The 13,421-nt window shown below is 40.0% G+C and overlaps 1 pseudogene; it reads right to left on the bottom strand.

Moving 5' to 3' along the window:
* Window positions 1-11,158: 11,158 nt before the first annotated feature.
* LOC130015785 (protein Dr1-like) lies at window positions 11,159-11,687 on the bottom strand (annotated as a pseudogene).
* Between the last annotated feature and the right edge of the window lie 1,734 nt (window positions 11,688-13,421).

The following is a 13,421-nucleotide window of genomic DNA, read 5'->3' as shown; positions in this document are numbered from 1 at the left end:
TTGCATAGTTTTTCCTAAAACCTCCATCCCCCTCAGAGAGCCCCGCAAGCAACCAAGAGTATCCTGTCAACACGGCAGAGCCTGGCAAGCTCCCCATGGCATATTTGATATGCCAAAAACATTTACAATAATGGATCTCTTTCTCTGACCCTGAAAGAGCCTCTAATACAGCAGCATTGGGAAGGACGAGTAAGGAGAGTTTGCTAAAATCTCAGGGCTGGAGCAAATGGAGATATTACTGGTGCCCGCTTGAGCAAATCAATGAACAACGGGATGACAGTGATACAGTAATTTATTGTAGTACTTTTCACAGCGCCAAAATCTGGAAACAACCCAAGTGTCCAAGAACAGATAAGTATATAATGAACTCTTGCATGGACACAGTGGGATATTACTTAGGTACAAGAAAAAATGAAATTATGAAAATTGCTGCTACATTGATGGATCTGAAGAGTATTCTGAATGAAGTTTGAGGAGAGTGACATATACAAAATGATCATTCTCATATATGGCAGATAAATAAATAAATAATAAAATAAAAATACACAAACACAACATAAACAAAGAGTCTGTCTTCAGTAGTAAACTTATCATGATCTTATCATGGCAGGGATATGAGAAAGTTAATATGTGGGGCCTTGGGACAATGGAGAAAGTAATTGGCCACTCTGGTGGAAGGATGTTGGGACATTGTATGCATGAAACTCTATCAGTGATAGCATAGTAATCATAAATCCTAAAAAAATTTTTTAAAAAGTTTTGTCCTATACATTCCTCAAGTATAAAATAACCTAGAAGGCATGATTTTGTCTCAAGTAGTATCTAGTTTAGGAGTCAAATATAAAACAAAAGAAGATAGTTCCCTCCAGATGGGAGCATCACTCTTCGTGGGTTCTACTAAGAGTGTGTCTCAGGCAGCCTCTTCAGAACTGCCCCTTGGACAGTCCCTATGTCTGGACACTATGTTTGGAAGAAGTTGTGAGCTTCCAAAATACACAGCTTCATTCATCTCCACATTCATCATGACTGGAATGTGTCTGGAACATAATGATCAGCAACTAATTTCTGACTTATACTGTCCTCCCATTGGTCATCGATTTGCTCACGTGGACACCAGTAATGTCTCCATTGTGAGACTTGTTGTTACTGTTTTTGTCATATTGCATAAGCCACGGGGAGCTTGCCAGTCTCTGTTGTGCGGGTGGGATACTCTCGGCAGCTTGCCGGGCTCTCCAAGAGGGGCAGAGGAATCAAACCCGGGTTGGCCACATTCAAGCTATACCCGCTGTGCTATAGCTCCAGCCCCTGACATATAAAATAAATTAATATTACATAAAATATTCTATACTTTTTATTGGTTTTGGTCTACACCCAGCATTGCTCATGCTCATTCCTGACTCTACTCAAGGAGAACTCCTTGTGGGATTGGAGAACATATGAGATTCTGAGTATTGACAACTGGTCAGTCACATTCAAAACAAATGCCCTATCCACTGTTCTAGCTCCCCAAATATTCTTACTTACATGCTCAAAATTTAAGATATGTGTAAGAATATATATTCCAATATCATAGTGTAAAATAAAATAACCTAAATATATATCTGCATGGAGTTTGTTAAATAAATGATGGCATAACTCTTGGTAAATGAAGAAGACTCTTTTTTTTTCCACATTGAAAACAGTCTTTAAGTGGGAAAAGGGAGGCAGTAGATATGAGAGTACACATAAAATGCCTCTACTAAGTCTCCACACTCCCTAAAAGTGGAGCATTCCAAGGTTTTCTTCCATGTACCTTAGGATTCAGGTCTGAAGTTGAGGTCTTTAATCAGTTTGATCTGATTTTTGTGAATAAACTTAGGTAGAGATCAGATTTCATAATTTTACATCTAACTGTCCAGTTTTTCCAGCACTACTTATTAAAGAACTTTCCTTGCTCCACCCCATATTTCTTGTTTCCTTATCAAAGATCATATATTTGAGAGTCTGTGCCAGGATTGCTCTGCAGGTCTGTCTTTATCCCAATACCATACTGTTTTCATTACTACCACTTTGTAGTAGAGTTTGAGGTTAGGGTAGGTGATGCCTCCTATCTTTTTTTCCCAGGGATTATTTTAGTTATTCATGGGTGTTTATTGTTCCATATTAATTTCAGGAGTGTTTGATCAATATCTTTGAAAAATGTCATGGATCTCCTTATAAGAACCGCATTGAACCTGTATAATGCTTTGTTGGGGGAATATAGCCATTTGACGATGTTAATTCTCCCAATCGATGAGCCAGGGATGTGTTTCCAGTTCCTCGTGTTCTCTTTTTATTTTTTAGCATTTTGTAGTTGTCTTTGTACAGGTCCTTTATCTCCTTAGTTAAGGTAATTCCAAGGTACTTGATTTTCTGTGGCACAATTGTGAAGGGGATTGTTTGTTTAATATCACTTTCCTCTCCTTCGTTATTTGTATATAGGAAAAGCAAGGACTTTGGAATATTGATTTTGTAGCTTACCTCTCTTCTATACAAATCTACTGTTACTAGGAGCTTTGGTAGAAACTTTAGGGTTCTCTAAGAATAGTATGATATCATCTGCAAATAATGAGAACTTGACTTCTTCTTTCCACAAAGACAGCTCATGGAATTTGAAATACTTTTAACCCAATACCAATCTGATAAGGTATTAATATTAAAGTAATATAAGGCATTGGTAGAACTTTACCAGAAAAAAACACCCAACCCCATCAAAAAAATGGAAAGAAGAAATGAATAAAAACTTTCTCAAAGAAGAAATTCTAATGGCCAAAGGACACATGAAAAAATTCTCTACATCACTAATCATCAGGGAGATACAAATCAAAACAACAATGAGATACTATCTCATGACACAGAGACTGGCACATGTCCAAATGAATAATAACAACCAGTGCTGGCACGGATGCATGGAGAAAGGGACCTTCATTCACTTCTGATAGGAATGATGTCTGTTCCAGCCTTTTTGAAAAACAATATGGACATTCCTCAAAAAACCTAGAAATTTAGCTCCCATTTGACACAGCAATACCACTTCTGTAAATATATTCTGGTGATCCAAATGTATACAGCAGAAACACCATCTACCCTCGATGCTCATTGCAGAGCTATTCACAATAGCCAGAATCTAGAAACAAGCTGAGTGCCCAAGAACAGACTTATGGATAAAGAAACTATGGTACATCTACACAATGAAATACTACACAGCTGTTAGGAAAAACGAGGCCATAAAAATTGCCTATAAATGGATGGACTTGAAGTGAACTGAGTCAGAAGGCGATGGGCAGACATAGAAAACCTGCATTTATATGTGTGATACGAAAAAAACACTATAAAAATAATATCCAAGGCCAGGGAAAATGAGCCAGGATGACGGTTCAGTGGATGGTCAATGATTGAGGGTAGTTAAGAGAGAGAATGGTACGTTATGATAATATTAGTCGGAAACGATTACTCTGGACAAGAACTGAGTTTTGAAAGCAGATAAAGGAACATACATGATAACCTTTAAGCATCTGTATCACAAACTATAATGCCTAAAATAAGAGAGAATAAGAGAGAAAGAGAGAGAGAGAGAGAGAGAGAGAGAGAGAGAGAGAGAGAATAGAGTTGCTTGCCATAGAGGCATGAGGAGTGGAGAGTGGCTTGAAGGGTTGGGAGGGAAACTGGAGACACTGGTGCTGGGAAATTACACTGATGGAGGGATGGATTTTGAAATATTGTATGACTGAATTGCAATCGCGAACAAGTTTCTAATGCTCTATCTCATGGTGATTCAATAAAAAATATAAAATAAAAATTTTAAAAGGTAGAGCATTCCTATGAAGCATTTATGCACCAAAAGGTGAAGAAGCAATACTGCAAGTGTATATGAAAAGCTCTAGTTTTTGTATAGTACAAAATTATCTACCAAATCACACGAAGAACAATCAAACCCCAAAGAATAAGTAACCTATAACTGTAGCACTGTAGCTACAGTGTCCTCCCATTGTTCATCAATTTGCTCAAGCGGGCACCAGTAACGTCTTACAACAAATTGTGAGAACTTGTTGTTACTGCTTTTGGCATATTGAATACATCACGGATAGCTTGCCAGGCTTTTCCGTGTGTGCTACATACTCTCGGTAGCTTGTTGGGCTCTCCGAGAGGGGTGAAGGAATCGAACTCGGATTGGCCGCATGCAAAGCAAGTGCCCTACCCGCTGTGCTATCTCTCCAGCCCCGGTAGAAATTATACCATGAATACACAAGCTGTGAATAAAGACCTTAAAATCTTTTATAAAAGTGAATTGGCATAAATTTAACTGCAAAAACCATGGATTATTTATGTTAAAGAAAGAAATCAATAAAAAAAACTAACTAAGGGTAAGACCTCTGGTTGTGTGCATGAGCATGCTTGTGGGCATATGAAATGCCCCTGAGAACACAGAGACTAATTCTGGAATGACCCACAAAAAACTGGCATCTGGGATGGCCTGGAAAGAACAGTTTAATGATGAGAAAGCAGAATATATCATTCGTTTTTGTTCTCTTTGACTGCATAACCAGAATTAAACATTAGCTATTAAAATTAAAATGAAGAAAATATTCTAAGGTCTGAACTTGATTTAGATTTAAAACCAAAACTTCAAGATTCTGTATGTCCTCTTTTCCTTTTCAGGCAAAAGCAGCCCCCTTCCATTTTGTTCCTTGTTTTTGAACAAATAAAGTCTTGTATTTTTAGACATTCTCCCTGGAGTCCAAAGCTCACAGTATTATAGTAACCAGAGAAATATAGAAATGTTGAAGCCCAGTCTGTGTCATAAATATTTTCCAGTCATTTTAGTCATGGAGAAAGTAGCTTTTTTCTAATGCTGCTGATTAAACCAGTAGGAGTATAAAATAAATTTCCTCTTTCCATTAAATTAGAGTATTTCTTCTCTCTTTCCTCCTCCGTTATTTTCTCTTTTTCTGTTTCCTGAACCTCCTCCTTCCTCTATTTCCCTATCAAAGTTTTTTTCTTTCCCTCAAAATGAGCAAAAATCTATTAATAGCTCTAGTGCTTTTCTGAGGGAAGATGTAAGACGCTACAAACAGCAGCCCTTAAGGCCACTGTGCAAGTCCATTACCCCTGAAATAGATTAAGAAAAGTTTGCAGAAATGCATTCCCTAGTATTACTATTCTTACCTGAAAGAAAATGTCTCAAGTTTAGCAGGAGACAGATGTTCTTGTTTTACTTTCTGACAAATTAAGAACAAATAGAAAAAAAAAGACAAAAGAAAATCTCCTCTGATAATTTACTTTACTTTCATCATGAATCACATATTTTGCACAGAGTTATTTTTTGCCGTTGGAACATCCTCTGAGATTCTTGGACTCTACTTGGGACTACGGCTATAAAGTTTTCTAGTTTGAATATTTTCAAATGGTGAAACTTGATAGAAAGAATTTTGGAAGGAAGAAGTAAGACTGAGCCTTTGACTCTTATAAAGTTATTTTCATAAATCCTGTATATTCTTCCCAAAGATTTTTCTTGAACATGTGGTTTAAGAAGTGTCAGTTTCAAACTGATTTTAACTGGTATTAAAATAATATAAGGAGAAAGCTATTGTGTGAATTCTCTTCACATCATCTTCTCTCTCTCTCCTCTGTCTCTCTCTCTTTCTCTTGAACTCATCCTCTGATACTACCTTTTTCCAAAAGGCAAAAGACTGAGTTCAGTGGTGCCCAGGACAGAGTTTAAATATAGCTCAAGTCGAACTTTGCTTCATATTGCCCAAACTATTGACAGTTTTTAAGAAGGAAAGCACATTCTAAGAATTAATGTAATAAATTTCTCTTATTCACTATATGGGGGAAGAAGACCACGAATTAAAACTGGAAGCTATATTTGTGAAACTATATGAGAAGGGTGGATCTGGTGAGAGTAGAGTAGATAAGACACTGCCTCTAATGTAGGTGACCTGTGTTTGTTCTCTGACTCCCCATATGACCCTTGAGCTTGCCGTCAGTTATCCCTGAGCATAGAGCCATGAATAAACCCTAAACACCCCCCTGATTAGAAAGTTTAAAGTAGGACAGTTCTTACAGATGGTGTACATTCTATCTACACTATGTCCTAGGTATTAGATGTGAGACTAGGCATTCCTGCTATCCACCGTAAAGTTTAGGATTTGAGATAAAAAGAGTGATAAAATTTCCGTGTCTTCAGATCAGTAAATCTCTATTTTTGTTGCATATGCATTTCACATGCCTAGTAAGTTTTCCTAGAAGTTCCCAGTGGCTAGTGTTGAAGAATTTCAGAGAACAGTTTCTCTGTAACATTAACAATAGTGTCACCTTAGCTGAGACTGAAGCAGTGACTGACAATTATCAGCATTTGGAGCCAAGTTGATCTCATTTTCCTGGATGAAAGGACTTACTAGCATCCAGGAGATAGGTTAAGATCACATATCTCACATGAGCGTGGTCCTGTGTGCCAGCATCCCAGGACCACATAACCACCGTAGAACCTCTGGATATAGCTTCGGAGAACCCCACTGGTCTTAAAAGCAATGTGCGATGATAAGCACTGCACTCTCTGATGTGATTATAGGAATATCATTAGGAATTATAACTGAAATCCCTGATCACTGTGAGATTCCCTCTCCCCAAACTAAAGGACTGAGTTCACTTCACTTGACATCCTGTTACACATTGATTTGCTCGAATGGGCGTCCATATCTTTTCCATTTGTTGCTGTCACATGCTAGTATAGCCCAACAACATCTGCTCGCTATAGAAACACGAAAAGCCTCAAACCGATCGTTCAAGGTCTTAACGAAGAAGTTAACCATCTCATAGGTAGGAAGCCATGCGATCTTTTGATGTCCCATGGAATCCAGTTAGTAAAGGCTGTAGTCCAGCGGTCATCTCCAAATGTCATTACGTGTCCAGCCCATCTGATTTTCAACAACTTGGCAAACGAGACAGCGTCCCTGATTCTCTATTGTCAACGGAGGTTGGAACTCCAGACTCTTTCTCTCACTTGAGTGAAGCGTGATACTCCAAGCATAGCTCTTTTGATTCCTCTTTGGGAGACCCAAATAGCATTCTCATCCTGTTTTTGTAGCGCCCAGTTCTCTGAGGCATATGTTAATGCAGGTAGAAAGGTGGAGTCAGAGAGATGTGCCCAGACCCTACTTCATCCTCCTATCTATTTCTTCAATGCTCTTGAAGGCATTCCAAACCGCTCTCCTCCTCGTGCACAACTCAGGTACCAGGTCATTTGTCATGTTGACTTCTCGACCTAGGTACACATAAATGTTGAATTCGGGGATGTTTCTTCCATTAAGAGCAAATGGAACATCAGGAACGAGTCCGTTAAACATTGTTTTCGTTAGATTTAGCTGCAGTCTGACCTTTCCACACCCACGGTCGAAGTCAGCCAGCATTTGTGCCTCTTGGCTTATGTTTGGTGTTACTAGAACTATGTCATCAGTGAAGTGGAGGTGGTGTAGTTGCCGAAGGTCTAACTTCACTCCCATTCCTTCCTATTCCAGTCCTTGCATGATGTTCTTGAGGGTGGCACTGAAGAGTTTTGGTGAAATTTTATCACCTTGCCAAACCCCTCTCTTGACATGGATGATCACTTTCTTGTAGAATGGTAAGATCCTGGTATTGAACCCATAATACAACTCATGGAGGATCCTAATGTATTGAGTTTGAACGCCCTCTTTGGCTAGGGCTTCAATGACCATTTCAGTCTTGAATCTTCAGTCAGAATCAAAGACCTTCTTAAAATCAATGAACATTAGACAGAGCAGCATCTTGAACTCCCAAGAAACCCTAATGAGATTGGATGCCATGTTGATATGGTCGATTGTGCTGAATCCTTTTTGGAACCTGGCTTGCTTGCATGGCTGTCCTTTATCTAGTGTTCTGCTAATCCTATTCAGGATCACTCGAGTGAACAGCTTGTAGAAGACAGACAACAGGCAGATCAGGCGATAGTTGCCAATGTTGTGGATGTCTCCCTTCTTGTACAACAGAATGGTCCTGCTGGTTTTCCACTGGAATGGAAACTTGCATTCAGACAGGCAGCATGTGAAGATTGAGCCAGCATATTAATGACAGCACGTTCTTTGGGTGTTCTCGTCTGACATTGTCTGGGCCAGATGCTGTTCGCTTCTTTACCAACAAAATGCTGTGTCGAGTTTCAGAAGGGAGAATGTTGGGAATGACATATCAATCCTGTGGAATTTAGTATGTGTGCAGGTGGATGTGGCTATCGAAGAGATCAAGTAGAAGTCATAGATAATCTTCTCCACTGCCCTTCTGGTAGATGTGATAGATTCATCAGGACCTTGGAGGGCAGTCATCTTGGTCTTGTAGTTGGCGAAGGACAGGCAGGCATTGAGAATGCTTTTCCTGGCTTCTGCTACATTGGCCAGCACTTCTGCTCTTCTCTTTGAGGTCTTTCTTTATCGCTTCTCTGTACTGATTTGCAAACTCGGATGTTAGCTTGTGGTTGTCTGAGGCTCCTGCATGCCACATTGGTGAATAAGCTCGAGAGTTTTCTAAGTCAGGTGTCTTTTTGTGGCTCTCTCTCTCTCTCTCTCTCTCTCTCTCTCTCTCTCTCTCTCTCTCTCTCTCGGCATTCCTTGCACAATCATGGAGGTGCTGAACCAGTCTGTCGTATTCTTCGTCAATGTTGTCAATGATGGCATCTTCCCATGTTCCCACATAGTGCCAAATAACTCCCAGTTGGTGGTCATTCTGGGAGTTCTCTTCTTAAATTTTGCACCCCTTTCTCTCCACTCCGTAAAGTAGAATTTTGCATGAATGAGATGGTGGTTTGATGCCGTTTGGAATTTTGAGACAACAGCTACATGTGCCAGGCAAAACCGTCGATTGAATGTGACTTGGTCAATTTCATTGTGGAACCGTCCACTGGGAGACTCCCATGTCCAATGCTTAGATTCGGCCTTCTAGAACTCTGAGTTTCCATGGATGGTCTTGGTAGACATGATGAACTCAGACAGTCTCTCATCCTGTTTGTTCCATTCAAGGCCATGGTCCCAAAGTGGAGTTCTTCGGCTGATCTTCTCGGTCCTATCTTGGCATTAAAATCACCAACAATCATCTTGTAGAAGGTGTGATCTTCTCTATAGAACTTCTCCAGCTCCATGTAGAACTTCTCAATTTCTTCTTCATCGTAATTGGACCTCTACTACCTCCACTATTTAGCTGCAGCCCTGCTCCAGGTCACTTCCCAGAACGCCTGGCACATCATAAGACACTGAATACCCATCTTCCAATACTACCACACCATATTTGATGGGGTTCAAATATGGTTTGAACCATGGGAACACCTACAAGGGTGATTAGAGGCTGCCCTAAAAGCCTCTATCCCTCTTGGAGAGCCTGGGAAGCTACCAAGAGTACCCCGCTCACACGTCAGAGCCTGGCAAGCTATCTGTGGCATATTCTATATGCCAACAACAGTAAATACAATGTGTCTTATTCCCCTGACCCCGAAAGAGCCACCAAAATGGCAGCGTTAAGAAGGATGAGGAAGCAGAGGTTGATAAAATCTCATGGCGAAAGTAGGCTGCCAAAAATAAAGAAGGACAAAAATGACTGTCTGTACTTTCAATGCAGGTACACTGACATCCGATGCAGCTGTCAAGGACCTGATGGTGCAAGCGTGAAAGATCAATACATGTTTGGTCTGACTGAGACGAGAAGGTATCAACCACATCACACCATTTTTGACATCGGAGAATAACTATTCCTCAGAACATGAGACAAAAGAGGCATTGGTGGTGATGTTGTCCTTGTCAACACAAACTTTGCCATGAGCTTTGATTCATTCGAATACCTAACAACCCAAATTGGACGATTACACTTGAATAGATGTAGCTCACTGCTGGCAGTTTCTATCTTCTTTGTCTATACACCAACATCCAATTACAATGAAGAAGGACTGAGTTATCAACTATAAATAATCAGTCATGGCCTGTATTATATAGCACATTCCTGGGTGTAATGTACATCTTGGAAGGTGGGTACAGTCTGCAGTCACATAGGGTAAGTGGAAAGGGCCATCTTCATTTACCAGTAAGGAAGCTGAAGGTTCAAGTTATAGGTGCACATTCAGTTAGTGGCTATTCAGAGAGCTATGCCAAGCCTCTTGGGCCACTGTAGTTTTTCAGTAATGGCTCTTTCTGTGCTGAGAACTACAGTGAAGGAAGACCTTCTTGCTGGCAACCATTTGGGGTCATAGAAGCAAAAGCAAAATCCTGTCACCCAAGTGTTAAGGAAAAGTAAAGCATGAAAATTACTTTCTAATTTTCTAAATGAGGAAATTTTAGGTAGCAGAGTGACTTTCCCAAGTTTAAATAACCAGAGAAATAGTGGAATTATTGTGAAGAGAGACACAGAGATAGATGTGGCAACTATATATTTCCCCCTTGGGGTTTCAGTGAAAGTTGAAGTGATTACTACACAGCTAGTTTGTAATTGGAAGACTCTCCACTGCATTAAGAAATGGGCCATGATAATAGATAGCCACACAACTCATTGAGGTCACCTTGCTCTCTTTAAGAATATTTCAGCCAGGGGTCTGGAGCAATAGCACAGTAGGTAGGGAGTTTGCCTTATACACGGCCGACCCGGGTTCGATTCCCAGAATCCCATATGGTCCCCCAAGTACTTCCAGGAGTGATTACTGAGTGCAAAGCTAGGAGTAACCCCAATCATCAATGGGTGTGACCCCCCAAAAAGAATATTTCAGTCAACCCGAACCTGTGTATGTATGTATGTGTGTGCATGTGCATACACACATTTGTATACATTTATATTGGTTAGCTGCTCATGAGGCAACTACTGTCACTGTCACTGTCCTCCAGTTGTTGATCGATTTGCTCAAGTGGGCCCAATAACATTGTGATACTTGTTGTTACTGTGTTTGACAAATCAAATACATCACAGGTACCTTGCCAGGATTTGCTGTGTGGGTGAGATACGCTCAGTAGCTTGCTGGGCTCTCCAAGAGGGGCAGAGGAATTAAAGGTGGAGGAATTGAACTTGGGTCAGCCACAAAGGCCGCATTCAAGGCAAATGTCTTACCCTCTGTGCTGTTGCTCCAGCCCATACCAACAAGTATGACTGGTGAATATCAGATATCATCATCATCGTCTTAATCCTGAGAAGATCCTGCTTGGTTGGATGCACTGGCTGAGACAGCAGCAAGCTGGCCTTGTTGGGAAATTTGAAGCCATTCTTGTTGGGATAATTCTGCTTGCTGTTGTCTAACTTTTGCAAATAATTCCTCTTGTTGTCTCAATAACTCTTCTCAGGAATGCCAAGGTTTTCCAAACAAGAGCGTGTCTTTCTTCTTTTTAATTCTGTCATCTTGCATTCCTGTAAAAATTCTTTTACTTCACTCATGTGGGAGCCAAAGCCCAAACTTTCTAGTGCTTTTATGACGTGCTTGGGCGAGATGGTCTTCTTCTCTGATTTATTGCAGATCTTGTTGGCCTCGGACGAGATGATGTGGGTGAACACAGTGCAGCAGTTCGCCACCAGCTCGCGGGCATCGTTGGCCACCCACACGTTCGGGAGTATCTATTTGATCTATTTGATCATCTTATTGATGGCAGCTCGGGGTTTGTGAGGTCGTGGTCATTGCCGGACGAGGAAGTCATCGTCCCCTTCCCGATCCCCCTCCACCCCCCCGCCCCGGCACCCCAACTTCCACTGACTCCCTCCAGCACTCGCCTGTAGAGGCAACTACTACAGCAAGCAAAGGCATATTTTGCATATTTGGCAATGATAAAAAACAAATAGTAAGTGCTTTCTTCAGAAAGTGTCAGCATAATTATGTAAGCAGCTCACTTCCTGGAGGTAAATGCAGGCACCATAATCCCCATGATTTTGATGATCATTTATGATATGTAAGTGTGCATGGAAGGTATTACCCTGCGTCTAGCACCTCACCTGTTTCCTCTAACCTTCTAGCATTGCCAGAGATTAATGCAGCTCCTATAAGCAGACACAAACTTCAAATATATGTATCTTCTGGAGAGAAAGATTTACAAATCGTCAGCAGGACATTGGTATAAACAAGATGTTGCACACTAATTCCCAGAAAGTCAATTAACATTCAGTCATTCTGAACAGTTTGACCTTGATACTACAGGATCTGAATAGACTGCAACCTGTCACTTAAAGGAAAATTCCAATTCTTACAATTAAATCGGTAGGAATTGAGAGTTCAAAGACCTCTTCCTCATAAAGAAGCACACAGGGACAGAAACCATCTTATAGCAACCTTCGCATTTGAGAACTGATGCCTTTTTGCCTTTGAGCCCACAAACACTTTCATGACACTCACCTTTAATCTAAATTTCTAAGGGAGAATTTTGAGGAATTTAAAGGTCTTGAAATGCAAAATTGCACACGTTTCTTCGGATAATTCTTCAATTGTTAATTCAAAGAAAAGATTTTATTTGTTTGGCATGAATCTTAACATTATCTCTGCTTAGTAGGTATATGTTCTTGAATCTTGTGAAGTGGTCCACTAGAGTTTCTCCCAAGATTATGTCACTTCTTGCTGAGAATTGTGCCCCCCCCACCCCAAGAAAATTGTGACACAATAGATTCCACTAGATCTAACCTTTCTGATTTAATTGTGTGAGAGTCTCCGGCCTTTAAAGTGTCACCTAGTAGATTTGACAGGTCAGGAATAGAATCTAAGATTCTGTATGTCTTACAAGAGTCCAGATTACACAGGTGCTATTGGTTTAAGAACCATGCTGTATGGCACTACTTATAATACATGATTGTGTTTCTTCTTCTGCTGAAAGGTGGCAAAGTGGTAGCAACAGTATTGTAAAGCACAAATCCTAAAGAAACAAAAGCACTTTCCATAGAGGCTTTCCAAAGAAATTATTTAGATATCTAATCTTTAGTTATCAAAATAATGCCCTTCATGGAGTCATTCTTGGTTGCATTTAACATAGAGGCAGGAAAGAGGGGGCTGGTGGGAGGGAGACTGAGGACATTGTAGAAGGAAAGTCTACATTGCTGAAGGGATAGATGTTGAAACATTTTATACCTGAAATTTGATCATGAATAACTTGCAATTCACAGTAGCTCAATAATTTTTTTAAAAATTACTTCATAAGTATTTTATAGTCAATTAAATAACTTTTGTATATTGACTAAATGTATTCATTCTTTTCATATTTGTGAAAATTAAAAAACAAAATTGTAAGATATTTTATGCATGTTAGACTTAACTCACTAAATAAAATTAGTACTCAATAAATAAAAACTTTAAGACTCTGCTATTTGTATCAGAAGGTATCACAAAATATGATTCCACTATTCTTCAGTGTCGTCGATGTGTCAGAAGCTAGGCCCCAGATCTAGAGCCT

The sequence above is a fragment of the Sorex fumeus genome, unplaced genomic scaffold (genome assembly GCF_029834395.1).
Source record: "Sorex fumeus unplaced genomic scaffold, SorFum_2.1 ptg000131l, whole genome shotgun sequence".
NCBI lineage: Eukaryota > Metazoa > Chordata > Mammalia > Eulipotyphla > Soricidae > Sorex > Sorex fumeus.
This window is presented reverse-complemented; position numbering and strand designations above follow the sequence as displayed.